This window comes from Balaenoptera ricei, chromosome 6 (genome assembly GCF_028023285.1).
Source record: "Balaenoptera ricei isolate mBalRic1 chromosome 6, mBalRic1.hap2, whole genome shotgun sequence".
Lineage (NCBI taxonomy): Eukaryota > Metazoa > Chordata > Mammalia > Artiodactyla > Balaenopteridae > Balaenoptera > Balaenoptera ricei.
Window position 1 is genome coordinate 61,326,422 of NC_082644.1, and position 14,404 is coordinate 61,340,825.

The following is a 14,404-nucleotide window of genomic DNA, read 5'->3' on the forward strand; positions in this document are numbered from 1 at the left end:
CTCTATATAATGACAATTAAAGCAAGGGTTTTATTAAGAATTGGGATGATAAGGCAGGTCAGAACCATGAAGGCAACAATTATTATCTTCTCTGAAGATGGCCTTTCCAAGCAATTTTAAACTCAATGCATTCCCTACCTTGTCCATATGCCCCTTTTCTAAAAAATTATTTCTTCTGAAATTACAATTATATTTGGATTTTGGACAGTGGGTTAACATTTTTACCCTTTTATTCATCTGTCTCTATTTGACACTCACTGACAAAACTCATTTGTAAGTAGAAGTGCTCAATTCCAAACTTTTCCAGGTAATTCTGTCTACTCACTAGACTTGAATACTCTTCAACTCAAGTGTGTGTTACACAGACCAGTCTCCAATCCCCACATTCCTATCTTCATCCTACTTAGCCTTAGTTGGCCTTGGTCATGCCTATGGACTTGTACTGATAAATACTGGTGTAATCTAGTGTGAGTGTACTAAATAACCATCAAATTTCCTTTTAAAAGTTGCAAATTGTCTTAGATAGATAAGTTGTTTATACAAATACCAGGTAATGAGCCCTTGTTTCATTCTATTTTATATGTCACAGTGTACATATAATTTATGAACAATCTGTTGACATTGCAAGACCTAGTTTTGTAGAATTTGAATTTATATCTATGGATATCAATACTTCAAATAATCTAAGGTCAAAAGTACAGATTTATTATTATCCTATACAATGGCAATCCTTACCTCATTGAAAATCAAATTATAATCCAAAAGTAAATTGATATCAAAGGAATAGTCTTCTTTTGAAATAAAACATCAATCCAAAATTGATATAGAAGATATTTTAGGCATGAGAGTATGTGATGGGTTTGAGTACATGTATATGTATACATACATATATGATTTATTTAATAAAGAAGATGACAACAAATCTGGAATTAGCTAACGAAATATTTAACATAAACTTGCAATTTAAAAAATAGAATTATCTAAGGAATAAATATACTGCATATTTTAACCTAGTAAAGCTTTTTTTATATTATATACATATATGTGCAATACATACATACACATATATTTGAGTATTGTATTTCTAAAACTGAAACTGGCTGGGTATTATTCATTCCCACAGACCAAGGAAATGACACTAATTTAGCAATTTTATTTAGCCTTTGAGCACTATCAGTGAGGCATCGTAAATCACTTATTTACTTATTTACTTTCATTCACCAAGTAATGTTGTACTTGAAAATATAAATACTACAAGATGTGGGAACATAAATATTCACAGTTTAGTAGAAAGTGAGGCAAACAAATAAATGCTATTGTCCATAAATACTGTAAGTAAGGTTATACACAAATGAAGAAAGTGGTAGAAAAGAGGGGGTGACTGGCTTTACTTGTGGGATATCAAAGAAAACAATAGAGACTATATTCCAAGGGAATTATGAAATATGAGTGGGGAACAAGCCCAAGGGAAAGGGTATTCTAGGTCTACACAAACCATTGAGTCAGCCAGATGTGTTCAAGAAATAACAAATTGTCTAATATACCAAAAGTAAATTGAGAAAAGAAGGAAGTTGGTAGCTGACAAGCCTTGACAGAAATATAGATATCAGATCAAGTATAACCTCATTTAGTGTACACAGGAGAGTACCATTTATTATACATGCAAATGAAATTCATTATATATTTTTAAAAAGGAAACACAGATTATATTTGGGTTTTATTCTTATCATATTAGCAGCATATTAGAGGATAGATGTGGATAGTATGTGCAAATATAGCTACATGATTTTTCAGGAATTATGAAAAATAAACAAAATAAATGTCAGAAGGAAATGGAAGAACATGTAACAGTTATGGCAGATATTAATGTACAGCCTTCCACAAATACATAGAGACTAAGACAGGAAAAGAAAAATAATACTTTTTAACACCTTTGTTGAAACCCAGTTGACCCTGTATGCATGGGCTTATTTCTGGGCTCTCTATTCTATTCCATTAGTCTATATGCCTGTCTTTATGCCAATACTAATCTGTTTTAATTACTATAGCTGTGTAATATTTTGAAATCAGGAGGTGTGATGCCTCCAGCTTTGTTCTTCTTTCTCAAGATTGCTTTGGCTGTTTTTGGCCTTTTGTGGCATCATAAAAATTTTAGGATTATTTTTTCTATTTCTGTAAAAAGTATCATTGGGATATTGATAAAAATTGCATTGAATCTATAGATAGTTTTGGGTAGTACGGACATTTTAACAATATTAATTCTTCTAATTCATGAACATGAGATAGCTTTACTTACTTGTGTCTTCCTTCATTTTTTCCATTAATGTTATGTAGTTTTCAATGTATAACTCTTTACGCTCATTGATTAAGTTTATCTCTCAGCATTTTATTCTATTTGATGCCATTGTAAATGGGAAAAGATAAGCTCTTCAACAAATGATGTTGTGAACACCGGATATTCACACGCAAAAGAATGAAATAAACCCTCATCATACACAATACACAAAGTCACCTCAAAATGGAATAAAGATTTAAATGTAAGATCTAAAATTCTTAGAAGAAAACATAGAGGACAAGCTTTATGACACTGGTCTACACAATGATTTTTTGTATGTCATCCCAAAAGCACAAGCAATGAAAGCAAAAATAAACAAGTTGGACTACATCAAAATAAAAAGCTTCTGTATGGCAAAGGAAACAAACAACAGAATGAAAGATAGTCTAGAAAGGGAGAAAATATTTGCAAACTATATATATATATATATATATATATATATATATATATATATATATATATATGCTAAAGGTTAATATCCAAAATATATAAAGGACCTCTACAACTCAATAGCAAAAAAGAAACAAACAAACAAATATCCTGATTAAAAAATGGGTAAATTACTGAATAGATATTTCTCCAAAGAAGACATGCAAATGGCCAAAAGGTATGTGAAAAGATGCTCAACATAACTAGTCATTAGGGAAATGAAAATCAAAACAGCAAAGAGATATGAAAAATTTTTTAAGATAAGTGTTGGAAAGGATGTGGAGAAATTGGAACCCTTGTAAAATGTTGGTGGGAATGTACAATGGTGTGGCCACTACAGAAAAAGTAGTATAAAATTTCCTCTAAAATTAAAAATAGATTACCATATCATCCAGCAATCCCACTTCTAGGTATAATCCAAAATAATTTAAAGCCGATTTCTGAAGAATATCTGCATCCCCATGTTCATTATAGCATTATTCACTGTAGCCAAGATGTGGAAACAACTAAATATCCATCAATGGATGAACTGATAAAGAAAATGAGGTATACACATACAATGCAATTATTCAGCCTTAAAAAATAAGGAAATCTGGCCATATGAAACACCATGGATGAACCTGAGGGACATTATGCTAAGTGAAACATGCCCATCACAGAAGGACAAATATTGCACGATTCCACTTATATAAGATATTTACAACAGTCAAACTCCTAGAAACAGAGTAGAAAGGTGGTTTCCAGGGGCTGGATGGAGGGGGAGTGGGAGTTGCTATTAAAAAGATATAGTTTCAGTTATACAAGATGAATAAGTTGTAGAGATCTACTGCACAACATTATTTCTATAGTTAACAACACTGTGTTGTGCAACTAAAATTTTGTTAAGAGAGTAGACCTCATGTCAAGTGTTCTTACCATAATTAAAAAAAAAAAATCAAAACATCATTTTAGACACACGTGTGCCTCTGCTCCCTCTGAACTCTAGTTAAATGAGGTAAAAGAAACAATAATATATGTACATGTGTACTGGCCAAGAGAACACAAAAGATGTCAACAAAATCCTGAGGATGGGAAAGTGAAGGACAAATGTTAAAAAAATTCATTGGAGCAGAGAAAGCCGAATTCTATATAATAAAAGAGGGAAAACCATAGTTTTATTAAGAGGAACTCCAGAGACTCAGTAAATCTAGGTTCCAGATGTCTAGGAAGGAAATCGTATAATGTGAGACTGAAAACAGGATGGTTTAAACACTATATTAAGTTAGCTTATGAACCTCTCTCCAGCCCATGCAACCAGGTAATTGCCCCTTCAGCAGAAGACTTGAGAGTTAATGTCTGCAGAGAATGAACATCAAAGAATTTGGACTTACAGAAGCAAGGCAGACTAAGAGTGGACATGAGGTTCTGAACTGAAACCAGCTGAGTTCAATGAAACCTGAGCATATTGAGTGACCTGAGGTCCCTCTATTTTCCCAAATCATATCCCAAATTCTGACTAATTTGCTTAAAATCGCTAATAAGAATACTTGACTAAAACAGAAGATAACAGTAAAGTATAAATTTGTTTTTAGAAAAATATACAGTAAAACTCCTGTGTTTAAGTAGAAATGTTCATAATAGTTGAAGTATATTACACATACACACACACACTAATTTGGGTGAAATGCTAAAAATACTAAAGTATATGAACCTAAATAAAGCTGAAATAACCATATTTGGAATGGGTTTGCTGGTTCTCAAACATTAATGTTGTGGAAATCATAGTTGATTTCAACTTAAACATAAAACACCACTAAATGAACTTGAGGGTGTTATGAGTGATTAAAATGTCATGGCTACTGAGAACTGAAATGAAGCAATAGTTATACTTCTAAAACAGCAATGAGTGCTCGCTTTGGCAGCACATATACTAAAGTTGGAACGATACAGAGAAGATTAGCATGGCTCCTGCACAAGGATGACACGCAAATTAGCAAAGCGTTCCATATTTTTAAGCAGCAAGGGAAAAGCAACAAATATCGTACAAGGGAATCCCCAAAAAGGTTATCAGATGATCTTTCAGCAGAAACTCTGCAGGCCAGAAAGGAGTGGCAGGATACATTCAAAGTGATGAAAGGGAAAAACCTACAACCAAGATTACTCTACCCAGCAAGGCTCTCATTCAGATTTGATGGAGAAATCAAAGCTTTACAGACAAGCAAAAGCTAAGAGAATTCAGCACCACCAGACCTGCTTTACAACAAATTCTGAAAGAACTTCTCTGGGCAGGAAACACAGAAGAAAAAGACCTATAAAAACAAACCCAAAACAAATAAGAAAATGGTAATAGGAACATATATGTCAATAATTACCTTAAATGTAAATGGATTAAATGCTCCAACCAAAAGACATAGACTGGCTGAATGGATACAAAAATAAGACCTGTATATATATATTGTCTACAAGAGACCCCCTCCAGACCCAGGAACACATACAGACTGAAAGTGAGGGGATGGAAAAAGATATTCTATGAAATGGAAATCAAAAGAAAGCTGGAGTAGCAGTACTCATATCAGACAAAATAGACTTTAAAATATTGACTGTCACAAGAGACAAGGATGGACACTACATAATGATCAAGGGATCAATACAAGAAGAAGATATAGCAATTGTAAATATTTATGAACCCAACAGAGGAGCACCTCAATACATAAGGCAAATGCTAACAACCATAAAAGGGGAAACTGACAGTAACACCATAAGAGTGGGGAAATTTAACACTCCACTTACACCAATGGATAGATCATCCAGACAGAAAATTAATAAGGAAACACAAGCCTTAAATGACACATTAGACCAGACAGATATAACTGATATTTATAGGACATTCCATCTGAAAGTTGCAGAATACACTTTCTTCTCAAGTGCACACAAAACATTCTCCAGGATAGATAATATCTTGGGTCACAAATCAAGCCTCAGTAAAATGGACAACCTGGAAGAAATGGACAAATTCTTAGAAAAGTATAACCTTCCAAGACTGAACCAGGAAGAAACAGAAAATATTAACAGACCAATCACAAGTAATAACATTGAAACTGTGATTAAAAATCTTCCAACAAACAAAAGCCCAGGACCAGATGGCTTCACAAGTGAATTCTATCAAACATTTAGAGAAGAGCTAACACCTATCCTTCTCAAACTCTTCCAAATAATTACAGAGGAAGGAACACTCCCAAACTCATTCTACAAGACCACTTTCACCCTGATACCAAAACCAGACAGATATCACAAAGAAAGAAAATTATGGGCCAAAATCACTGATGAACATAAATGCAAATATCCTCAACAAAATACTAGCAAACTGAATCCAACAACACTTTAAAAATATCATACACCATGATTAAGTGGGATTTATTCCAGGGATGCAAGTATTCTTCAATATATGCAAATCAATCAATGTGATACATCACATTAACAAACTGAAGAATAAAAACCATATGATCATCTCGATAGATGCAGAAAAAGCTTTGACATAATTCAACACTTATTTATGATGAAAACTCTCCAGAAAGTGGGCATAGAGGGAACCTACCTCAACATAATAAAGGCCATATATGACAAACCCACAGCAAACATTATTCTCAGTGGTGAAAAACTGAAAGCATTTCCTCTAAAATCAGGAACAAGACAAGGGTGGCCACTCTCACCACTATTACTTAACATAGTTTTGGAAGTCCTAGCTATGATGATCAGAGAAAAAAAAAAAGAAATAAAAGGAATCCAAATTGGATGTCATCATGCAGATGACATGATACTATACACAGAAAATTCTAAAGATGCCACCGGAAAACTGCTAGAGCTAATCAATGAATCTGGTAAAGTTGCAGGATACAAAATTAATGCAAAGAAATCTCTTGCATTGCTATACACTGACAATGAAAGATCAGAAAGAGAAATTAAGGAAACAACTCCACTTACCATTGCATAAAAAAATAAAATACCTAGGAATAAACCTACCTAAAGAGGTAAAAGATGTGTACTCAGAAAACTATAAAACAGTGATGAAAGAAATCAAAGATGACACAACAGATGGAGAGATATACCATGTTCTTGGATTGGAAGAATCAATATTGTGAAAATGACTATACTACCCAAAGCAATCTACAGATTCAAGGCAATCCTTATCTAATTACCAATGGCATTTTTCACAGAATTAGAACAAAAAATTTTACAACTTGTATGGAAATACAAAAGACTCCAACTAGCCAAAGAAATCCTGAGAAAGAAAAACAGAGCTGGAGGAATCAGGTTCCCTGAATTCAGACTATACTACAAAGCTACAGTAATCAGGAGAGTATGGTACTGACACAAAAACAGAAATATAGATCAATGGAACAGGATAGAAAGCCCAGAGATAAACCCACACACCTATGGTCACCTAATCTATGATAAAAGAGGCAAGAATATACAATGAAGAAAAGACAGCCTCTTCAATAAGTGTGCTGAGAATACTGGACAGCTACATGTAAAAGAATGAAATTAGAATATTCCCTAGCACCATACACAAAAATAAACTCAAAATGGATTAAAGACCTAAATGTAAGACTGGACACTACAAAACTCTTAGAGAAAAACATAGGAAGAATAGTCTTTGACATAAATCACAGCAAGTTCTTTTTTTGACCCACCTCCTAGAGTAATGAAAATAAAAACAAAAATAAACAAATGGGATCTATTAAACTTAAAAGCTTTTGCACAGCAAAGAAAAGTATAAATGAGATGAAAGACAACCCTCAGAAAGGGAGAATATATTTGCAAATGAAGCAACTGACAAGGGATTAATCTCCAAAATATACAAACATTTCATGAAGCTCATTATCAAAAAAGCAAACAACCCAATCAAAAAATGGGTGGAAGACCTAAATAGACATTTCTCCAGTGAAGACATACAGTTGGCTAAGAGGCACATGAAAAGATTCTCAACATCACTAATTATTAGAGAAATGTGTATCAGAACTACAATGAGGTATCACCTCACACTGGTTAGAATGGCCATCATCAAAAAATTTACTGGATTTTCGCTGGAGGGGGTGTGGAGAAAAGGGAAGGCTCTTGCACTGTTGGTGGGAATGTAAATTGATACAGTCACTATGGAGAACAGTATAGAGGTTCCTTAAAAAACTAAAAATAGAACTACCATACGACCCAGCAATCCCACTACTGGGTATATACCCAGAGAAAACCATAATTCAAAAAGACAAATGCACCCCAGTGTTCACTGCAGCACTATTTATAGTAACCAGGACACGAAAGCAACCTAAATGTCCATCAACAGAGCAATGGATAAAGATGTGGTACATATATGCCGTGGAATATTAGCCATAAAAAGGAACAGAATTGGGTCATTTGTAGAGACATGGATGGACCTAGAGACTGTCATACAGAGTGAAGTAAGTCAGAAAGAGGAACACAAATATTGTATATTAATACATATATGGAATCTGAAAAAATTGGTATAGACGATCTTATTTACAAAGCAGAAATAGAGACACAGATGTAGAGAACAAACATATGGATACCAAGGGGGAAAGGAGGGGTGTGGGATGAATTGGAAGATTGGGATTGACATATATACGCTATTGTTACTATGTGTAAAACAGATAACTAATAAGAACCTACTGTGTAGCACAGGGAACTCTACTCAGTGCTCTGTGGTGACCTAAATGAGAAGGAAATCCAAAAAAGAGGGGATATATGTATACATATAGCTGATTCACTTTGCTGTACTGTATAAACTAACACAGTATTGTAAAACAACTATACCCCAATTAAAAAAAAAAAAAAAGATCTCAATCTTAAAATCCAAAAGGGAAGATTGCTATCAATATCAATATATAATATATATTATATTATCTATTATATAATTCAATATTAACTCAATATATAATATATAATCCAATATTAAATATTGGAGGGTTTTTGTTTCTTGTGGCCAATAACTTTGTACCAGGTATAACCAGTAATTTGTGTAAGCCTGTGGCAACTCTAGTTATACAGCTTGAGCAATTTATAGCACTCAAACACTAGTTGCATAACTTTACTAACTCTCTACTTGTCCTTGGGCAAACCACCTCGATTCTCTGCACCTTCCTCTGGATGGAAGGCCAGAGTGCCCACTTCAAACTGTAGCTCTACCACTTATTAACTAAATGACCTTGAGCAAATTATTTAAATTTGAAATGTGAGAGAAAGAGGAATTGGGAGGATTCTGAGGTTTTTGTCTTGAATAAGTAAAAGGATGATGTTGTCCTTTCCTGGGTCAGTGAGTCAGCAGCCTCTTCTTTCTTGTTAGTTTACAATGAAAAATTCCAGGCCTTGATCTGGACTCTCACCTAATGCCAAAACCAGTGCACTCGGGCCCTCTACATCCTATTCCCTTCATGGTCTGGCAATTAAGCCTGGACACCGAGCCTGAGCTAGTAAGTCAGTCAACAGCAAGCTCTGAGGACACTCTCCACTCAGCATCAATTTCTGGACTCAGCAAGATTTAAGTGATTTGCCAAGTGCCACATATCAAGTCAGAACTGGGGCTTTCAGCTTGTACAAACTCATCCTGCTTGCCCTGGGTGAAGCTTCGTCTCTAAGGCAGCAATTATTAAACTTCTGGATATCCTTGACTACTCTGAGAATCTGATGAAAATGGTGGATCCCATCCCCTTAAAAAGCTAGGCATACACAGCTACATAGACAATTTCTGGAAGTTCAGAGATCCTCCCTTTAAAGCTCATCTGTAAACCCACTCGGGGACCCTGGGCTAGGAATCCCTGCCTTAGAAGCAAAGTTGAAAATAACTAAATTATTACCATGATGTTTTAATTATTTTGAATAGGTGATAGACACACCTGGGGAAAAATACTAAAATAAAAGAGTACAAATGACTATTAAAAAAAAAAAAAGACAGCAATGAAAAGTCAGTCAAATGCAGGAAACCACAGACAGACATGCTTATGTAATAGGAATCCTTATTTACTTATTCTAAAATTTATGTAGATGCTCATTCATGCATCAAAGACTGCATAATTCAGTTTAAAAATGATTGTAAGATCGTCTTCCTTGAGGTAGACTTAACAAAACTCTTGGAAATATTAATCATACCATTAACTCAATTTTAAACTAGGATTTAGGACCAGTCCCTGTGGAAGAGGTAGTAGTGATGTGGCCTTTTTTATGTTAATGTTTATTTGCTTTGCCCTCTTTTATGACTTCCTTTCTTGATAATCATAGATCATGTGTAAATGAAAAGACATGAGGTTAAGCCAAAAGAATAATCAAAATTAAGAGTAAATAAGTGGCATAGGATAAGCATAACAGAGTGTTCAGAAATATTTTATTTAGTTGTAGCTCAGGTAATAATTGAAATGTCATAGGCCAAATTAACTCTCAATCCTGGAACAAAAGAATTATTCATTTGATGAAATATGTTCACAAACAAACACAGGGTGAATTTATCCCATTATAGGCCTTCACTTTATAATTTTCTACAAATTATACCAATTTCCTGTAATTTTTACCTTAGCATTATGAGAGCAACTTTTCAATAGTTATTAAAATAGAAAAATACCTCATTGGGTGTAAGCTAACTCTTCTTACATGGTTGTTTATATATAAAAGAAATTTTACTCATTTTTAAAATTGAAGGCAAAAAGTAAATAGAAATTATTATCTCACAAAATACTGTATGAATAAAAAACCCAGAAGGGTAAATATTACATATGAATACCAAGAAAATTTTTTTCTTTTAAAATGCAATTTTATAAACCATAGGTACTTACTTATTTTTTAACTAAAAATAGCTATTTGTTAGATATGGTGCCTTCTTATAAATGTCTCTTTTATCTGCATACATCCATAAATCATTCTATTCACCTGGAGATTATAAACTACGGATTTCAATCAAGCCTCTATTCAGTTATAACCTCATACATGTATACAAAATAATTTGGCTCTCCAAATGAGACACCATCTACCAACATTGAGCTAAATGTTCATTTTATTTCTAAAACAGAAACATACTAAACAAATTTAGCTATTCCAATGAAATTTCTATCTCTTTCTCAACTATTCAATAAAAAATTCCAGCCAGTTTTTTTTGAGATGTGGACAAGTTTATTCTAAAATTTAAAGTAAATGGAGATGCCCCAGTATATCCAAAGCAATTTTATGAAAATGAAAAAAAAAGGATGAATTAGAATACATAAATAAAAGTGTATTATTAATAGCAGTATTAGCAGTAGTAATAGTATTTGTGAAAGGAGAGAAGAACAGATCAATGGAATCAGCCATAGATTAACACATAAATAAAATACCAATCTTCAGTAAAGTTGCCAAGTTAATACAATGGGGACACACACCTCACCATACATAAACATTGACTTAACATGACTCATAGACCTCATTTTAAAAGTTATTATAACTGTGACACTTCTAGAAGAAAACAACAAAAACTCTTTTTATCTCACTTATGGGCAAAGATTTCTCAAACACTACACTACACAGTTGCACATGCAATTAAAAATAAAAATTGATAATTCATCTGCACTTTGAAACACATGTACGAAAATAAAAAATTTAGTACCAAATGAGAAAAATTATTTTGATACATATATATCTGGCAAAGAACGCTTATGTAGCATACATAAAGAACTGATAACTCATTAACAGTATGACAAAAAACTAAATATCAGCAAAATTCTGGAGACTTAACATAAACACATAAAAAGACACTAGATAGAATGTGTAGCAATTGGAAATGTCATACACTGCTAAAAGAGAATTAAAATGGTACAGACACTTTGGATAACACTGGTATTTTCTTATGAAGTTCAATATGCACTACTCATAAGAGCTTGATCTTTACCAAGAGATATGAAAATACAAGGCCACAGAAAGAATCAACAACAAAGTCTATAGCAGCTTTAATTCTAATAGCCAAAACCTATAAACAACTCAAATGCCTTTCAACAAGGAAACTGATAAACAAATGTGGTACCTCCATGTAATAGAATATTTTAATCAACATTAAGAAGGAACTAATGACAACAACATAGATCTCAAAATTATTACATCGAATATTACAAAATTATTACAAAGAAGCTAGACACCAAAATGTACATAAAATTCTAGATAATGCAAAATAATATGTAGAGACAGGAATGAATACAGTGATTATCTGGTGGCAAGGGTGTAGGAAGTGACTGACTTACAATGGTGCAAAAGAAATGTTTATGAGTTCTGGACATTTTCTGTCTTTGGATTTTACTGTGGGTATATGTTTATCAATACTCATCAAATTTTGCACTTTAAAATGGTAAATTGATGTTTTAAAAAAGATCACAGGAGACAGCATGTAAGAACTTTGTATAGTCTTAAGCTTTTAATACTTTTGATATTTTTGTTATTAGGTAATAATATTGTGGTATATTATTTGCAATGAAAATTCAGTGCTTACTAAGAAATGTGTAAGTGTAAATGGATACATCCATTGTTTAAAACAGATGTCACAATTTTAATTTATTCTTATTTTAACAATATTAGTTAATAACCCTTTATATCTAAAAGTAATTAGACTAAGAAATGTTTTTGATCTTTAGCTTCTCCATGCTTAGTAACATAAAATTGATTACATTGATAATTATTAAGGACGTCTTAAACAGTAGTTTTGAGGATACATTTTAGGGCTAGAGTAAAGGCTAAGAAAATTATGCATATGTATGAATTACCGAGACAAAGTGGGAACTCTTGCAAAATTAGTTATTTTTGACCTTTAGTACTAGTGGCCTATCTCTAAATGCAAATCCCTAAGGATAATACTGGAACACTATCACAGTTGGCCCTCCATATCAGTGGGTTCCACATCCTCAGATTCAACCAAACTTTCATAGAAAATATTTGGAGAAACAATTCCAGAAATTCCCAAAAATCAAAACTTGAATTTGCCATGTTCCAGCAACTATTTACATAGAATTTACATTATATTTAAAACTATTTACATAGCATTTACATTGTATTAGGTATTATAAGTATTTGAAAGATGATTTAAAGTATATGGGAGGATGTGTGGAGGTAGTATGCAAAAACTACATCGTTTTATTTAAGGAAATTGATCATCTGCGGATTTTGGTCCTGGAACCAATCCCCTGCAGATACTGAGGGATGACTGTACCTGAATGACTTTTTTCACTCTTTACTCTTTGCTTAAATATCTATTTAGTGTGAGAATAAAGTGTGTTTCAGAAATCAAGAAAGGGTATGTATTGGTGCCCAGAAAAGTATGTTACCATCACTCATGTGACTCATTACAACCATTTAAAAAGAATATCTATTCAACTATACTGCAATAAAAAATTAAAAAATTAAAAATTATTTATCTCTTCCAAGGTTGCAAATATATATATTCCATTTTGCTTCAACTGTCACTACCCAACTGTCATTTTTCCTTTTTCATTTTCTAGGTATTAGTGATAATCTGGCTAATTTGGGAACAGTATTATTTGAGAATTTTCTATATCCTTTTTGTTGTAGGAGGCCAAAAAAAAGGAAGTAAGAGAATTCAGTTTATTGATTATTCTCTGAGTTGTCTCAGTATATCACACAGAGGGACAGAATAAATTGTGTTTTTCTTCTATGTAATCTGAAGAAAGAATTTACAGATTAATGAGTTTTGATAATAGATTGTGAGTGATAAATTTGTTGGAAGTTAGAAATTATACCTAATGATTTAACTTTTTTTTAAAGTTAGCTTATTCTGTACACGAGCATTAAAATTTCTGGTTTGGCTTTAAGTCATTTGCTATAGATATATGTAAGAATTTTTTTAAAAGATAAAAGGTAAAAAATTAGGTTTTGTTTAATAAATGATTAAAATCAACTTATGTGTTAGTAAAAATATATATAGTTTTTCACATCCCCTTCAATTTATTTTTCTTTTTGTCAAGGCGATTGTTTTAGAAAACTTTCAAAGAATGTAAGAATAGAGATTAAATACATAGTTTTACTTCAGTATCCTAAAAAGTCAAATATATAACTGATATTTTGAGATAATTTAATTTTATTAGTCTGGATGCTATTATAATTGTTTATTTAAATAATGCTGCTTGGAATTATATTGTTTTGAAGTAAGAATCAACAAGTACCTCTTATACTTTTTGTTTTAGTAATATGTCAAAGGATGTGATCTAATTTGGAAATACATTTTCCAAAATACTTGAGAAATTGGAGATCTCAAAAATAAATAATAATCTCAAGAAAATAAGTATTTTTCTAATGCTTAGAATTATGTATGGAATATAAAGCACTATGGTTAATCACATGCTTTGACAGCTATCGTCAAGTGCCAGATAAGACAAGATACTGAGCAATTAAGCCCAATACAAAATATATGTTATTTAAACTTAAGTCCTTCATTAATTGCATGCCAGCTATAGAATCAGTTCTACTCAATTTAAAAGAAGAAATAAATTCCTTATTGATTCATAATATGAGTAACAGATTCTAAACTCTACGTGTAATGACACTACTGACAAATTAAATACTTTATACAATTTTTCCAGCCAATGCTAGTTATACAATGATAAAAATTAGAGTGGCATTTTATTTTTT

The 14,404-nt window shown here is 32.4% G+C and overlaps 1 non-coding gene across 1 annotated transcript; it reads left to right on the plus strand.

The window, feature by feature from the left end:
* The first annotated feature begins 4,649 nt into the window (after positions 1-4,649).
* On the plus strand, positions 4,650-4,756 carry LOC132368313 (U6 spliceosomal RNA). Its single transcript, XR_009504051.1, has one exon. It is a non-coding gene; the product is annotated as a U6 spliceosomal RNA (small nuclear RNA).
* The last annotated feature ends 9,648 nt before the right edge of the window (positions 4,757-14,404 follow it).